General features: G+C 39.0%; 1 protein-coding gene and 1 long non-coding RNA gene across 2 annotated transcripts in view; both read right to left on the minus strand.

Moving 5' to 3' along the window:
• Positions 1–17,852, minus strand: part of LOC120741910 (Fc receptor-like protein 5) — a 58,208-nt gene that overhangs the window by 12,406 nt on the left and 27,950 nt on the right. The window lies entirely within an intron of this gene.
• LOC120741967 lies at positions 606–4,060 on the minus strand. Its single transcript, XR_005697726.1, has 4 exons — positions 3,883–4,060; positions 3,626–3,658; positions 1,077–1,130; positions 606–651 (listed from the first exon to the last, which is right to left on the minus strand). It is a non-coding gene; the product is annotated as an uncharacterized LOC120741967 (long non-coding RNA).

Raw genomic sequence — 17,852 nt, forward strand, 5'->3', positions numbered from 1 at the left:
AGGAAACATGTCAGAGTGCTATAAACCATTAGTTTTTCATTCATTTATAAATGTATTCATTAACATCAATCAGTGGAATGAATCCAAGTAAAACCTGTTGTGAGAAAGGCTTACATAGCAAACCAGTCTCTGATACAATTATATTGTATTTTTCGGCCAAACTTGAAGAGAAATTAATGTAAAAATGCTAAAAACAAAAGAACTGATGGAACTGCAGCAATAAATCCACATATGGAAATCTTTTTTCCTTCCAAGTGTTTCACTGTGAGTACTTATGATATGAATCTAAAAAACAGTATAATTGAAAGACAAAGTATTTTGTTGTGTCTTTTGATGAAACATTATGCAGTGTAAATTAAAATGTGTGAAATATGTCCAACTTGCCTGTTACTTTCAATGTGGTGATGTCACTCCACTCTGTCCAGGAAGAGTTTCTTCTGCCCCGACAGCTGTATTCTCCACTGTCAGACTCAGCAGCGCTGCTGATTCTGTATTCATTGGATGTTGGAGGTGTGTTTACCTCAGCTGGTCTCCATTCATACGTCCACTGAGCTCCTTCACCTCCCTGAATGTCACATCTGACAGTGACTGTCTCACCGCTGTATATCTGAGTCCAGGGTGGCTGCAGGGTCACAGTGGGCTTAGAAGGAGCTGATCAAATAAAACATATCATTAGCAGACTGATAATTTGACTTAAAAAAATCAACAATAAAAGTTGTTTTTATACTTTTTAAATGTTTTATACATTTATGAACATATAATCCATTCGTTGTCACTTAGCTGTTGTTTGCTAACAATGCTGTTAAACCTCCAGTGGTGGATTCAGAGCTGGAGATTTAAAGATAAACGAAGTGAAAAAACTGCTGCTATGAGTAAACATACGAGCAGTTTGGGAAAGGCTAACATAGCAGACCAGTCTCTCCTAAAATGAGGACAATCATTTATTATTGTTTTACAACTGCTTTTGTTAGTATTTTGTTCTGTTTTTGGATGAATTGTGTAATACAAATAAAATAAGTGAGGAGATGCGTTTAACTTGTATCCCTGAATCTTATATCTGACAGTGACTTTCTCACCTCTGTGTATCTGAGTCGTGGATGGTTGGAGGGTCACAGTGGGCTCAGGAGGAGCTGTTCAAATAAAAATATATCATTACAAAACGATCCTGGTTTTATTGCTCTTGTTAATTTTAATTATATTTTTGTGTCCTGGTAAAAATTTGACTAAAAATCAACAATAAAAAGTTAGTTTTTACCAAACAGATTTAATGATATTTAGACTCTACCAGCAGAGTGACTGAACACAACCAGGTGTGCACAAATCTAAACTGTGACACTGAACATCGACGCATAAACACACAATATCATGTAAACAACCTCAGTTTTACAGTCAAATATCACACAATTTACTTATTTCCAGAGGTGGGAAGTAACGAAGTACAAATAGTTTGTTACTGTACGTAAGCTATCTGTACTTTACTTGAGTATTTATGTTGACATTGTGTTTTTCATAGTGTGAAGCATGCTGCAAAACAAACTGAGGTAGAATCACTGTGTTATTTAAGGCTGCATGAAAATCCTCTACAGATTAGTGCAGGATAAACAGGTTAGTTTGCTGTACTGTGATGGATTTAAAGGAAAGACCAGTGTGTGACTGGTGCACAGTGACAGTCCAATATAAAGTCAGTATAAACAGTGTACTGTGAGTGTAGAGACGAGGACAACTCATGAAACGTCTGCTTACATCTGACTGAATTCAGGTGGATAAATCTGTAAAGAGCAGCAAGTCAGCTGATCACAGCTCATACATTAAGAAAATCTACTGGAGCTCTCAATAGAAAATAGCCTGAGCCATTAAAAACTGATTTTAGGGCTCTGCACCGCTGAATCCCACTTTAGACTCTTGTCCATTCTCTTCCGCTTATCCTTATCAGGGTCGCAGGAGGCTATAGACTATCCCAGCTATCATAGAGCGAGAGGCAGGGTACACCCTGGACAGGTCGCCAGTCTGTTGCAGGGCTAAGACAGAGACACAGACAAACATTCACACTCCCACATATTTAAAATAATCAATTCACTTAACCCCACTAAGTGCATGTCTTTAGACTGTGGGAGGAAGCCGGAGTATCTGGTATTTCCTTTCATTTTTATCCATGTAGCTTTGTACAAGGATTTTGAGAACTCCAAGAGTTAATACAAAAGCGTACACTGAGGTAAGCAGCACACATGCCAATATCAGTGAGATACACTGCACTACTCACACAAATCATCATCTTCTTGTACATCTGTACTGTAATCTGTTCAGATAAACATCCATGAAAAGAGAATTAGTCTGTATGAAGGCAGCACACTCTTAATATGATCATTTTAAACACTCTGTGTTCCTCCGCCACTGCCTCATTTAAGTTTTGGACAAAATGGATTCTGGGATATTGCATTTCGTCATTTCGAGCTGATTGGAGACCAGAACAGCCAATCAGATTTTTTTTGCATCCAAGTCTGTGATTGGATGGTTTTGTGGCACAAATATAACGGTGTACAGAAAGAGTTGAGCGCGCACGGGCAGAAATGTTGAGAGCGCGAGCAACACATTGCGAGCGAGCGCAAGTGCAAAAACTGAGCGAGAGGGGCTGCTGTTGTGTGTGTGTGTGGATAACAGCAAACACTGAGATACATTTTTTGCACGCAGCAATGAATTTTGTTCACTCAAATTAAGTTTTTCTTCACTCAAAATAAATTTCTCCTCAAAATGAAACAATTATTTTTACGTGCGCTCAATTTTTTTTTTTACGTGGGGTCAGAATAGTGGCACAAAAATAACGCCATATAAAACCGACTGACAGCTGATTCCATAAATATACAAGATGGTGATGAGGAAACACACGGAGAAGACAGCTGGGGGGAATAAACATAATGACACAATACAGGAAGCAAAACTGAACACAGGATGGGACACTGTCAAAGTAATACAGGAAACACTGAGACCTACACCTGAGACACACGGACTTGACAACAACAGTGATAAACAAACAGGGAGGCAATAGCAGAGACACAAGGACAGGAACAGATTTACAGTATTTAACTGTTTTTCTACGTGATGAAGAAAAAGCTGCTGTGAGAAAGAGAGAAACCTGTCGGCACCACCCTTTGACTTAAATTGTAAGAAACAAATGTGTAAAAATAGAAAGAAACTTCTGGTAGCTCATCATTATTATATCTATACTATATTTCTATAGTAGATGCTGAAAAATAGAAACATTTCTGTTTACCTGCACTTTAATCATTTGCTGTTTTACCTGTTTGGTAGCTGTTGAAATGGTTTGGCCTGTACCACTAAACTTGCTGCCTTCAGGACCTCTGCCCCCCTTCTTTCTTTCACATAATGGTATGATCCCAGCCTGTCTTTGCATGCGATTGGTGCGCCCACCAAAGCACAGATTCGTAGCAGGGCTGAAGATTCAGCTCCCACATACCGAGGGTCCATTAATAAGTGGCTCGCAGGCCGGAAATAATTGTATCGAGGGCCGAATGTGGCCCGTGGACCGTAGGTTTGACACCCCTGATTTCGAGCATTGTAGGAGATAACAGCTACATATATGAACTGGAGTAAAAACAGTGTTTCTTACCTTCAGCGTTTCCACAGATGACTGTACTGAGCACTAAAATAATGAATAAAAACTCATCAGATATTTTACCTCAGAGTAAAGTTTTTTTTAAAGGCTTTACTCTGATTATTGATTATTGTAAATTTAGGGATGAACAATAATCACCAAATTTCTCTTGTTTGCTAAACATGCTCTAAGCAGTGACTCACTGTAATTCTCACAGATCAGAAACATTTTAATTAATGGTGCCTTTCAAACAATGTCAGACGTGTACTTACAGAAAAAGCCCATCATGCAGAGCAAAGAGAGCCCCATCGTCACATCCAGCCTGCTGCACTCTGATCCTCAGATAATCACAAACAGTTTTACTTTGCAGAAAAAAAGAGAAGTTGTGTTTTGTTTGGGTGTGACAGAGTTTTTCTACAGGTTCTTCTTCTGATTGGTCTCTCTGTGCTTCCTTCCCTTTTACACCAAACTCAAACAGCTCCTGTAGCTTTGACCGCAGCAGTTTTGTGACGTGTTTTCCATCGCTTTAAGTCATATCTTACCAGGTCTTTTTTTTTACCGTGACATGTTTTCGCAACGTCCCCTGGATCATTATCATGCTGCAATGTTACTCTTCCTGCACACTGGAAGTGAATGTACCAAAACCCCTTTTCTGTTTTGCAGCCTGTATTTTTATATCTAAGTCTTTTTAATGATTTTTTTATATTTTGATTCTTTATCGGAGGAATTATGTGGAAATTCTTCTTTCATGCTGCATAAAAATATCCAGAGATTTTATCTGACTCTTAGCTGAAACATCATCATGCAGTGCTATAATAAAAATGACCTTTGACCTCAGATCTGTGCATGTTTTCACCTTGTGGTTAAATTCTATGTTTGGCTGACACCCAAACAGAGTAAATGACTCACTGTGTGGTTGAACTGAAACTAAAGACCTGTATGTTTCACAAATTAAATTAACAAAGACAGCAAATAAATGTATCTTCTATTGGCACATCAAAGTGAATGTTACATGTTACCAACAAAGACTATGTAATTCTCTCCAGAGTCACATGCAGACGAGGTGACCTTTACTAAAGCTTACTGAAGCTGATCATTTCAGGCCTCAATAGTAACAAATGAAGAAAACTGAGTTACAGATAACTGATCACTGGAACACAGAGACTCTGGGTCATCACAAAAACATCCATATGGTCTCTATCAAGGTCACAAAAGTTTCAACTTACGACATAAATGAGAATAACATCCTGTATGATTCGACAGAAGTTCAGTCTGTTTAGCTATGTGTAGACTGATATGTCAGATGATATTATGGTGTCCCTACAATACGAGTGAATAAACTCTTAAACATTATCAACATTTATTCATTATTTTCAGTTTTACTGTGGATTGTAATTATTTATTAAAAACTAAAAATCATTTGCAGAAGGTCAAAAACAGAGGAGAGATGTCAGGATGTTTTTGTTGTGTATCTAATGGCATTTTAATAATTATTCCTTAAACCATTTATTTTTATATTTTTACTCATGTTGCCATAGTAACTCAAAACTTGAATGCATATTGAGTAAATACACAAAGCACTGAAACAAACCCCATGTTGCTTCATTGTGTTAAATGTTTCAATTTGGTCATGACCAAACTTCCAGTTCCTCTTTACACATCCTGAGGTTTGATAGCAAGAATAAGACATAATCACATAGCACAGAGCCAAAGTGTTTTCAGGAGACATTGAGATTCATTCTGTGGGCTGATGGAGAAAAACATGAGATCACTGAGGGTTTTTAAGTGCAGATAAGCCTGCAGCTGCTTGCAAACTTTCATTCATACTTCACAGAAATACTGACACAGGGTGAAGGGTTTTAGAACGGTGGGTTGATGCAGGTGTGTGTCTTTGTGCATTTATGTGCATGTGCCCACACCCCTGGGGCTCTGTCCTCAGCTCGTACTGGGGTGGCCAACCTCTGACAGGATCAGCTGCCGGTTGGTTTTTAGGTGATCTTTCTTTTTGGCTCCTTGTTGCTTCTGCTGGTGTGGACACGTGTTTGTTTTTGGGTCTCCTGGATCTTTCTCTGTTTTCTCTGTTGTGTGTCTGTGAAGGTTCTCAGTCATCCAGGTCATCGTAGTCTAAGGAGCTTGAAAATAAAAACGTCTGGACTTCTTTAAGTTGCTTGAAGACGTTTCACCTCTCATCCGAGAAGCTTCTTCAGTTCTAAGGTCAAATGGTGGAGAGTCCCACCATTTGACTCTCTGTTGTGGTTTTGCATCCTCATGATCACGTATGTTTTATCTCACACACACACACACACACACACACACACACACATACACATGAGGTCATTGATGTTTGTTTAAGTGCAGAGATGGTGCAGATAGACTTGCAGCTATTTGCGAACTTGCGGTTTCAAAAATGTTAACACAATATTTTCCATCAGCCACGTCTCTTTAAAAAGTGATCCTTCCTGTCATGGTCTGATCTAAATATCCTTAATTTCACTGTACATGTACAATGAGAATAAAGGGCTATTCTATTGGCGGTGTGAAGAGGGAAGAAATGAGGATTCGACCCAAAATGCAGACTCTTAGAAAAGGTTAACTTAAACCCAGCTGTATTGCTGGAATACAAAAAAAGGCAAAAATACCAAAAGAATTATTTGAAACTAAACGGCAGGCAGAACACGCAGCCGGACGATGAGGGAGACTGCGATGCAGGACAGAGAGAGATGCAGGCATAAATACACACAAGAACAATCAAGGGAACAAGCCACAGGAGGGAATCGTAGCTAAGAGGAGACACAGCTGGACACAATTTAAACTGAACATCATGCACAAAGCACAAGTGACTATCAAAGTAAAACACGAAGTATGCAAAACGCACATTGAGACACAGGCTGTGTCCAAATTCAGGGGTAGCATTCGTCGATGGCTGCATTTGTAGGCAATTACGTCACAGTGACGCGACGAAGGCTGTCCAAATTTGAAGAGTTCTCCAAATGCAGCGACAAATGCGTCCTTCATTTCCCCAGATTTGAAGGATGTGTTGGCTGTATCGTTCGTGGCCCACCATATCCCAGGATTCATTTTGGATTTCAGGATTTCAGTTTGCTATGTTTTAATAATACATTTTAAGAATAAATCAATTTGCACATCATATTCATATGAGTACGGTTTTATTAACCCTCATACTGTACAGAACCGGTGATGTCCAGACGGTATTCCTCTTGTGTTCTGCTGTGAAAACTTTAGGGATTAACATAGTTGCCATGTTTTTCTCTCTTCTCTTATTTTTTGTGTGTGATCAGGACAATTCTGGAGAAGATGGGCCTGCAGGGGAAAGTCACCCCCATGCAGGCTAGAAGAAATGGGATAACTGAAGGGTGGCTGACCTAAGAACATAAACAGAGGGATAACAACTATACAGGGAAGAATCATGACCTCTGAATATTAAATAACCCAAAACTATAAAGTCCAAACACAAAACGCTGGGTGCACGACTATATTTATATACCAACAACAGCCTTTGACACACATGTAGGCAATGTGGCTGCTTAGAGGAACAAAGATGTTATTCTGTATTGCCATGTTTGTAGTTTGATCTCATATTATCACTGCATGATCTTACTTGTTGAATAAAAATATCACTGTACATTTTTGTAGAGTTGAAAATAGTAAAAACAATTTTTTAGGGTTTAAAAAGTTTTAATTTATCAAAACATGAACAATATTTTCCGTTTGCAAAGTCTTCAGTGAGACGGCTTCAGAGCGTAAACAGGTCAAAAACAAGCTTTGGTGCTCAGCAGCTCTAAAAGTGTTTAAGTTGTTGACTTTGACTCTTCTCTCTGTATTCTGACACGTGATGGCAGAGCCGCATAAAAAAGTGCTGCCAAGTAAAAAAGCAGTAAAAGAGTCACAGACACAGAAAAAGCTCTTCAAAATTCACCAGTGACTCAGTGACTCAGTTCATTTCAAAACACTTTATTAAACTGAATTATTGCAGAGACAAAACAAGACAAACAATCAGCGTAATAACAAAAAGCTGTGAAGGGCTTTTTTTCTAACTCTGTCTGTTTCACATTTTCGTTGCCTAATTGTAACGTCCACTCTTATCAGTACCAGTTTATACAGAGATCAAATTAGTACTGAGCAGGATTAGGTTCAGTTTATTGATGCGGCCCTCCACAACAGGCCCAGTTTCTCATGTGGCCCCTCAGGAAAATGAATTGCCCACCCTGCTTCAGAGGGTCTCTGTGCCACAGCAGACTCCTGACCCAGAATCACACTTACAGTAAGTCATCGTCTTCAAAAGCAACCGAATGATCTGTGAGGTCAAGCTGCTCAGTTATTATTCATTTCTGGTTCTTTTCCACAGTGTTACCCCAGCAGGTGGCAGATGACCGCCCCTCTCTGAGCCTGGTTCTGTCAAAAGTTTCTTCCTGTTAAAAAGGAGTTTTTCATTCTCACTGTCACCAACTGCTCACTCATAGTCGTCTGATTTGGAGTGTTTCTCTGTATTGTTGTACAGTCCTTACAATATAAAGCCCCTGGAGGCGACTGTGGTTATGATTTTGCACCTTATAATAAAAATTGTCAACTTTTATTTATATAGCACCAAATTACAGCAACAGACAGTTAAACTGAATTGAACTGAATTACTTGACAGTTGTGTGCGCTGTCTGAGGACAGTCACTGTGTTTGTAAGTAGCCATGTTCATTTTGTCACATGTTCTTTCTACTTTCTCCTCTTTGGATTTTAAACAATTTGTTGAGCACTAATGTGCACATGAAGCCCATTAGTGCTTTGAGTGCTCCAAGCGGGTAAAAAAAAAGCACCTCCGTCCAGTGAAAGAGCGCTGCCTGCTGCCGCTCGAAGAGGTCAGAGTCCGCTGGGTCCACAACGCAGGGTCGTGTCATTCTGTCAGGGGTGTCGAGTGTGGATGCGAGGAAAGGAGGACCCAAACGCTGGACTCACAGGTAGGTGAAGGCTGGTGTTTATTATGACGAGCAGATGAGCTGAACATAAGATGACTGGCTGAACTGAAATGACTGTCTTAACTGAACACATGTGCAGAGTAGACAACATTAACATCAATGACACGACAAAGACCAGGATGAAACTGAGGACTTAAGTACACTGGCCAATGATGATGATTAGGGACCGGTGAGAACACAGCTGAACATAATGAAACAGGAAGTAGAGCTAATGACACTGAGACAGAGGGCTGGCACGGTGAAGCAGGAAACATGAATGTGGAACATAAACTGAACATGAACTGAAAACACCAGGTGAACCACCCAGGAACCCTGACACAGTCTTGACTTTAGACAACTGAGCAGAAGATGATTGAATCTGAACAGAAGAGGAGAAAATCAGATGTCTGAGACAAAGTCTGAGCAGAAAACTGAGAATAAATTATTCTGAAAGACAGTTTGGAAACTCAACAGAAGAGAAATATTTTATTTAACTGCAATGCAACCTGTGAACTGAGATTAACTTTGACTCAAAGCAACTGAGCAGCAACTTGGCAACTGAACAAGAGCAAATTAATGTCTATATGAAACTGACAGACAGTTTGGCAACAGAACAGAAAACAAGTGATTCTCAACAACTGAGCAACAATTTGGCAAATCGACAAAACAGAAATGAATGTAAATTTTTAATCTGAGCAGAAGAAAAGCTGCTCTGGAAACATGAGCAATAGTTTGACAGGCGAACAGAAAGAGCTTGAAACTCAGCAAACACGAGGCAGTTTGATACCAGAACAAAAGAGAAATGTCTCCCAAGAACAGCAACAACTTCAAGTCTGTGAATGTAAAGTGAGTGTAATCTCTAAGACTTGGAACTGCAGATTAGAATATTTTGATGAACATGAAACCATCAGAAATGTTTACATGAACCAAATCAGTAAAAGTGGAAGATGGAGGATGGCAAACATGCAAAAGAAAAATCAATACTGAGCAGAAGTATTGTTGTGTGAAAATGTCACATCAGGTGTTCAGCATTAAAGGGGACATGAAACACTACATGTAAAAAAAAGGCTAATTTCCATCATGGAGCCCAGCTCTCAAAAACTGACACAGATGTAACTCTGACTGTGAAGCTGGATTTAAGAAATAACTGCTTAAAGCTATAAAAACACATGTATCGCCATATTTTGTCAATACAGAGCATGACTCCACCAGGTCAGTTGGCTACTTTCAGTCAAAAGACTCACATTAGGTTCTGTTAGGTAACTAATAACAGAACCAATAACTCAAGGAAAATAAGGACAGTAAAACATCAGTTTAATGGGGTCACTGGCTGCACCTCGTGCCTGTCCCATCTGTGGCTTCCTGTTGGAGAACAATAAAGTTTATTATAAAAACATTGTCTGCCCTCGATGTAAAGTGAAGTTCTGTTCTGTGTGTTTGAGTCTTTACGAAGAGTGTAACGTTAACTGCACCTTATTGACTGTTTAGGAGGTGCAACCCTCAGACACACCTCTGTACCTGTGTGGAGGAGGAAATCATCCTGATTTACTTTCACTGATTTAAACATGTGGTCTCTGATATACACATGGTATCATTTGTTGTGTGTTCTGTATTGTAAAGATTTCTTTTTGTGCAAAACATGTGAAAATGAAATGAAATGTATTTTCTTCTTCTCAGAGCAGGTGATACAGAGCTGAGTGTGGAGCTGGAGAAAAAGCTTTATGTGTAAAACTGGTTACAAAGTAGCTGTTAGTCAGCCAGCAGGTGATAAAAGCATCCAGGAAGCTCAGACTTTGTATCCAGTGTCTCTGTACGTTATGTGTTTCTGTGAGGTGGAGATCTAACAAACCAAACACTGCATGGGACTGTTGTGACTGTACCTGCATCCCATCTTCATTGTAGTAAACAGCGCTCTCCTCTGGTGTGTCGTGTTGCCCTGTGAGGTGATCAAATTCATCCACAAATGAAAAAAATACATTTTTAAAGGATGTTTGTTTTATTTTTAAACTGCACGCGTTTTATGTACTCACTCTTTCTTCTAAGATCTTTAAACTCAATAAGAGAAGAGGCGACGTTTTCATATTCATCTGCTCCTGAAATGTTCATAATTTTATTTACAGGATTGTAAAAACATGGAATTAGTTTCATTAAATCAAAAACAAGTTTCATCTCTAACTGCTCTGTGCTTTTCAGCACATATACTGACCATTTCTGTTTGTCACTTGTGTGACTGATTCATAGACGTCAGCAGTACCTAAAGAAAAATACAAGCCAGGCTCACATTAATCATTTTATTACAGTTACACTAAAGATCAGAGCAAAAACAGAAACACTGTGAGAGTCAAAACCAGGACTGTAAGATCTTTAAATGTTCTTTGAAAAACTGCTGAACGCAAACTGAACCTGAGAAATGTTTGTGTTAATGGAGGTTTAATAAAAGTAAATATTAATAATGATAATAAAGACTGTTTTTCAATGCAGACCATGTTGAAGAGAGCCGTACACATGAGTTTCATTCTGGCTGACTCCATGATTTGTGGAGGAGCCCGGACTGTGACTCTCAGACTGGATCGACCTAAAACAGGAAATAAACACAATAAACTCAAAAGTAACTGATGTTTGTTTAAAATAATAATAAAAAGTATTTTACCAACCTGGTGAAGCAGGAATCTGTGAAAGAGACAAATGTTATTACACATGTTTGTCATGTATAAATTGTTCCACTGATATTTTGTGTCATGAGATCAGAATACATGTATATGTGTGAATAATTAAAGTGTATGTAGTAAATAAACTCTCTAATACAGCATGAAAAGAAGAGGCTCTTACACTTGGACTGTCTGCAGCGATACAACAAGAGCAGGAGAATAATAATGAGAGAGACTCCACAAACCAGTCCAACCATCAACCACACAGGAGGTGAAGAGCTGTCAGCTCCTGACACAGCTGCTGAAATGACTAATAATAATTAAGTAATAATAAAGTATAATACTTATTATTATACTGCATATTTCAGTTCTCACAAAATAGATCCAGGTGACTTCAAGCATTAAACAGACAATCTAATGTTTCTTCTCAAGCATGAAAATCATTTTTACAAAATCACATCAAATGTTTTGATCCTGCTCACCTTTAACTGACATCCAGCTCTGTGCTGACTCTCTTCCTGAGTACTGACACTTGTAGAAACCTTCATCAGACTTTGACACTGCAGAGATGTTCAGCTCCCCTCGGGTATCATTTTCAATAAGTTTGTCATTGTGATAGAAAAACACATTGGAAAGTATTTTTTGTGTTCTCAAACTGCAGCTCAGACTAACAGAAGCTCCCTCAGTCACAGGATGAACAGGACTCACCAGGATAGGACCATTACCATCATCTGTGACACAATCACACACAATTGTTTCAGTCACATCAGCTGGTGCACACTTTTAGGAAACGCTGACATGTAAGCTTCAGGGAGATTTTCACAGAAGCGACTCTGTGAAACAGATGATCGACTTGAATCCAGGTAAGAAAGAAATGCATGTAGTAAATGAAGTTAAACGGCTGACTGTCGGATTTTATAAGCTCATAATGTGATCTAACAGAGACTCACTTAGTAACTGATCTAAGGGTTGTGAATAGAATGAAATAAAAATAACTGCATTTAAAAACTTAAATACCAAGAAGGCCTGTGGGCCTGATGCTGTTTCAGCTTTTCTCTTTAAACATTTGCTGATGAGCTGACTCCAGCTTGGAGTCCTGTTGATATCAGCTTCATCCTCACTATATAGAAAAAGGCTGCAATCAGCAAAATAATGATCACAGACCTGCAGCAGTAACATCAGTAGTAATGAAATCCTTTGAATGCATTATGGTTGAGCACTGAATGGAAAGTACAATTTGAATATAATTACTTTAACTCACTGGATTTTAAAGCATTTAGAAAACCCCTCAGCTTATGCACGATTGTTATTTATGATCTAAGATCACCGTTTAATACCACCAGTGTTGGGACTAACGTGTTATTAAGTAACGCGTTACAGTAACTACGTTATTATTGTGGTAACGAGCACGGTAACTAGTTATTATGCCAAAATCAGGAACGCGTTAGTCGTTACTGGGATTTAGATAGGGTCGTTACTCGTTACTTCGTGTGGTGGCTATCGCGGAGCTTCCACAGATTCAGTAACATTAGCAAGTGGTGGAGGCCAGCAGGTGGATGAAGGAAAAGGGACGCAGAAGGAAAAGAGACCCGAGGCGGCCGCCGGTCCAAGTGTGAACTGAACTTCAGGTAAGAAGTTATGACCTGCAGTCTCTCTGGGTCAGATATAAACCAAGTTTAGGTGGAGTTTATTTTCGTTATTCTGACTTTTTCCGTACTGCGTGCTAGCTAGCATGATGGAGTTTCTATACAGCTGGGTGGGTGCTATGATGTTACTGATGTTGAACTTTATTTTGTTCATAAGTTATTAGAGTTGCCAACCGTCCCGTCTGGTATTCAGAGAAAATATTACGCGTTTCTTATTGAGGTGAAAAGGAACCGTTTGTCCCGTAATTCAGCTACAAAGGCACAAAGCTGGAGTTACTCTGTGTCTTTGCTGCACAGCTGCCTCTTCTCTCATCCTCTCCCCCTCCCTCTCCCGTTTCTACTTCAATCATGAAAACTGATCAATGATCAGCTGATCGGCTCTCTTGTTTGTTTATCGCTCACTTTGCGCCAGAAAGAGGAAACCAGCGGATGTGGCGCTAAACAACAGCAGCACGTTTAAGCTTGATCAGCTGTTGTTAGAATTTATTTAATATTAATTTCTAGTATCAGCTGATGTTTGCTGGAGCCACAGCTGCAAAAAAGCTGCTGGTCATGATATGGTTTGGTTATCTGGTGAGAGGGAAACATGAAGATGAAACCAGGAGATGTCCTTACTGAATCATCAGAGCTGAACAGGTGATGGAGAAACAGGTTTACCTTTTAGGTGACATGAATGATTGAAGAGAAGTTATGAACTGTTTCTGAGAGACAAATAACACCAGGATCCTTTTTTAGGTAGCTGACAGCTGGTAACTGTGCAGGGGCGGGTCTAGCAAAGTGTTGCCAGGGGGGCAGGTAGGGCATTAACAGGGAGAGGGGGGCACAAAGAAATACTTTTCTTTCTTATTCTCATTTAAAATGTCTAGCTTTTAAAAAATAATTATCTGAATCTTACAACAAACGATTGATAGATTGATGCATATATACCATCAAAACAGTGAACATCACTGTCACAACAGTGTTTATTTTCATTCAAAGGCTTTATGATTTTTCCTGTAATGGTGGGCCGGTCTCTAGTCAAAATGCCCGGGACGATTTTTTTGTCCCAGTCCAGCCCTGTATGCAGCTCATCTGCAGTCTGGTGTTGCCTTCATCTTCCTATTCACAAGGCAGAATTTCTGAGTTCTAAGTACAATCAAAGCACCACGACTGCAGTTTTTGTGTTGGATGTAAAAGGCGCACATGACGCTATGACGTAGGCTAGAATCATGGCAGCAGTCAATGACGGTCCAGGCGTGGGATTTCTCTCGTGGAAATATGCACATTATCTTTTTCTTTCTATTGGTAGGTGGCACAGTGCACTTGTGGCAAGTAAGCAAGCTAGAAGACTGGCAAAGTTATGGAAGCAACACATTAACAAGAGAAGTCTGAGTAAAACCAAAGTTACTTTCCCTAGTAACTAGTTACTTTGAAAGTAACAAGTAACTTGAAGTAACTGAGTTACTTTTGAGAGAACTAACTAGTAATGTAACTAAGTTACTATTTTAAAGTAACTTACCCAACACTGAATACCACAAACACTTATACACTGTTAAATAACATGAAAGTGGATCCCTATATAATCGGATGGTTGTTTGGCTATTTTCATTAAAAAACAAAAGGAAGTGAAAGTCAGTTCTACTCGTTCACACATACAATTTATAAGAACAAGAGTCTCACAGGGCTGTGTGAGATCTCTTGTTCTTTTCATATTATATTTTAAAAATTGTGGAAATCAGAAGTGATTGTGCAGTGGTATAAGAAACACACCTTCGCATTAAATATAAAGAAAAATAATCATCATATTTATAACGATCTTTGATGAAAGATCTATTGGAGATCTCAGCCTGGTTTCAATGACTGGAGAGAAGTTTGAACAAGTGACAACATTTCAGTGTTTAGTCTTCCCTGCAGGAGTCAAATATTATCAGTACAATTGCTGAATCATTATGGGTGAAACTGTGGGTGAGTGTTTGCATTTTTGTTTGTTTTTTGGATGATGTGTTTCCCTAAGTTACTCTGAATGGAGACAATAAAAGTTTATCTAATGTGATGACAGAGATGTTGAGCTTTTTAGAGTTTTATTGTGATGGAGAAAATATAAAATACTCATTTAATTAGAGAACAAAAACCAAGAATATTGTTTGAAGCCTTGGAGCCTAAAATCATCTGAAATTCTCATTTTTGTTTGTTTTGCCACATAGAATTACTTCACATAGAGCAAAGCTGAGACAAATGTTCATGTGACGTCTAAATCATTCAGATCCAAGAAGTAAATGTATAATAACATACTCTGTACAGTGATGTTGACTGCACTGCTGAACTCTCCTGATCCAGACTCACACCAGTACACTGCAGTATCTGACGTTGATGTGTGGATGTTACATGTGGATCCAGTCATTCTCCAACAGTCAGAGAGTCGGCCGTCCTCAGAGAACTTCCTCACTCTCCACTCAGTGAAGTTTCCCTCACAGGTCAGTGAGACAGAGTCAGAGGTGAAGTGTTGCACTCTGTCAGGACTCACTGTGAGAGACGCTGCTGAATGAACATCTGGAAACAACATGCAGTGAAGAGACAAAGCTCACAGATGTTAGGATTCAAAATATCACAGTGAAAAAAATAGTTCTTGCTAAACCCACCATAACTGCAAATAAATCTATGAATGAGATTTGTTAATACAGATTTAAATGTTGTGACTCCTGCAGCTGGAAAGATTTCACTGAACCATCTGGGTCTCTCAGTAATAATCTCACAGCATCATTAGAAGCTACATTAGAAGTTTCTGTAAACCTGCTTTCCTACAGTTTGTCCACAGCGTGCATGTTTGTTGTTGCACAAGCAAATATCTTCACCATCAGTCATGTAATAAGATGTCTGACATTTGTGACCTTATTACAAACAGTCAGATCATTATCAGACAGTTTAACATCAGCAGATCTTAAATGTTTGTTCTCTTTGCTTCTACAAATCATGACAGCACTTTTACAGGCATCATGTCTGATATCATTTTTCACAGCAAAAGCACAACAACATGAGGACTAAAGACCACGAGATCATCTGTGTACATAATGTGCTTCACAGGAGTGCTGCCAGCTTTACAGACTTTCTAATCATCACCATGAAGATTAAAAAGAGCCGGAGACAAAATTCATCCTCGTTTAACTCTGTGAGAAACAAACAAGGAAGAATTTGAATAACAACAGAAGTGTCTGACTGAAGCTCAGTTTACTTGAATGTAGTGAGAAAGGATGAGATTCAATTTAATCCTTATGAGGAAACTTAAATAAAATCATTTAATGCAATTTAATTGTAATTGGACATCAGATTTCAATGTCAGCATGCCGCTGCAAGAAAAATAATGGTGAATTAAAGTGATGACATAATTTATTAGAGAGAAACAAACTGACCTGCAGACCAGACAAACTTTGGTTGACTGTGATCAGTGTGATACTCTGGGTCTCCTCTTCCAGCTCTGCACACATATCCTGCTGTGTGTGTCTGTCCATGAATGATGTAGGAGTCCTGTGCAGTCCCACTGCCATCAGGTAGCAGCTCATAACTGGAGGATTTATAGTTGAATGTTTTCAGATCAGGAACAGCTTTATACCAGTAGAAGCTCCATCCTGCAGACGGATGTTCAACCTCACAGTTCAGAGTTACTGAGGCTCCAGGACTCAGCCATGATGGAGACACAGTGAGGACAGGACGGGGTTCATCTGTTCAACAAAGATTTTCTCTCAGTGAACATGTAGTACAGTCTCTGAACAGTGAGCTCAGTTTATACAAAGAATAATAATCTCAGTCTATATGAACAGAAACACATTTTACAAAGTGTTCAAACAGCTTAAAGCAAACATGACTTACTGTCAGAAACTGTCAGTGTGACTGAATCACTCCACTCTGTTGTTTTATTCTGTGAACTTTTCATTCTGCCCTTACAGAGATAGTTTCCACTGTTCAATGATGAAGCATAATTAATCCTGTATTCATTTAGATTTGGAGGTTTTCTGATGCTGTTTGTTTCCCACTCATAATCCCACTCAGTGTCTCCTCCATGGATCTCACATCTGACAGTGATCGTCTCTCCTCTGTATATCTCAGACCAGTTTGGATACAGAGTCACAACAGGCCTGTTTGACACTGTTAATGTTCAAGAAAGTACAATAAAAACACATGAAAGACAAAAGGTTCAGTTACCATCAGATGTAGTGCTTTGTGGTAAATTCAAGTTTGAACTCACCAGTTGTGTCAATCCTGACTGGCTGACTGTCCTCTGTGTAGTAAACTGGTTCTCCTCTTCCTCCTCTGCACCAGTAGAGTCCTCCCTCTGAGACACTGATTTGTTCATTTCTCACAGGTTCAGAAGATTTCCCATCTCTGTACCAGTAGTATTTCCATCCAGATGATGATGATGGTGATGATGATGATGGTGATGATGATGATGGGCTCACAGAGCAGGTCAGGGTCACACTGCCCCCTACTGGAACAACTGTTTTATCAGCTCTCAGTTCAGCCTTTGGTTTCGCTGCAGTTCAGTTTAGAACAAGAACATAAAAGTAAAAATGACTGAATCAGAACAATTTAAAGATGGAAACATGTGAATGATCAAATATCACAAAACTTTATTAGTGAAGCTATAACAAAGTGTGTGACACAAAATACTGAAATACTGTTTTGATCTGCACAGCAATTTTTTTTAGAATTTACTTCAGTGTATTTAAAATTAATTAATAAATGCATAGTTCGTTTATTCTCATTAATTTGAAGCATGACTTAGTTAATTCATCTGTAATGAGAAAGTAACCCAGGTTAATATGATCTGATTGTACTTAGCATGCTATGTCCTTGTGTTCTTTACTAAATCTGCTGTTAAAGCCTCTGATAGCTAAGATGAGACCTAGTAAGTGTGTTTTATGTTCTTTTGCTGTGGAAGCTGACATTTCATGTGTCAGAATGGGTTTTAAAAGACACATCGATGGTTTGGAGGAAGTAATTACTGAAGCT

This window comes from Simochromis diagramma, unplaced genomic scaffold (genome assembly GCF_900408965.1).
Source record: "Simochromis diagramma unplaced genomic scaffold, fSimDia1.1 OVJJ01000590.1, whole genome shotgun sequence".
Taxonomy (NCBI): domain Eukaryota; kingdom Metazoa; phylum Chordata; class Actinopteri; order Cichliformes; family Cichlidae; genus Simochromis; species Simochromis diagramma.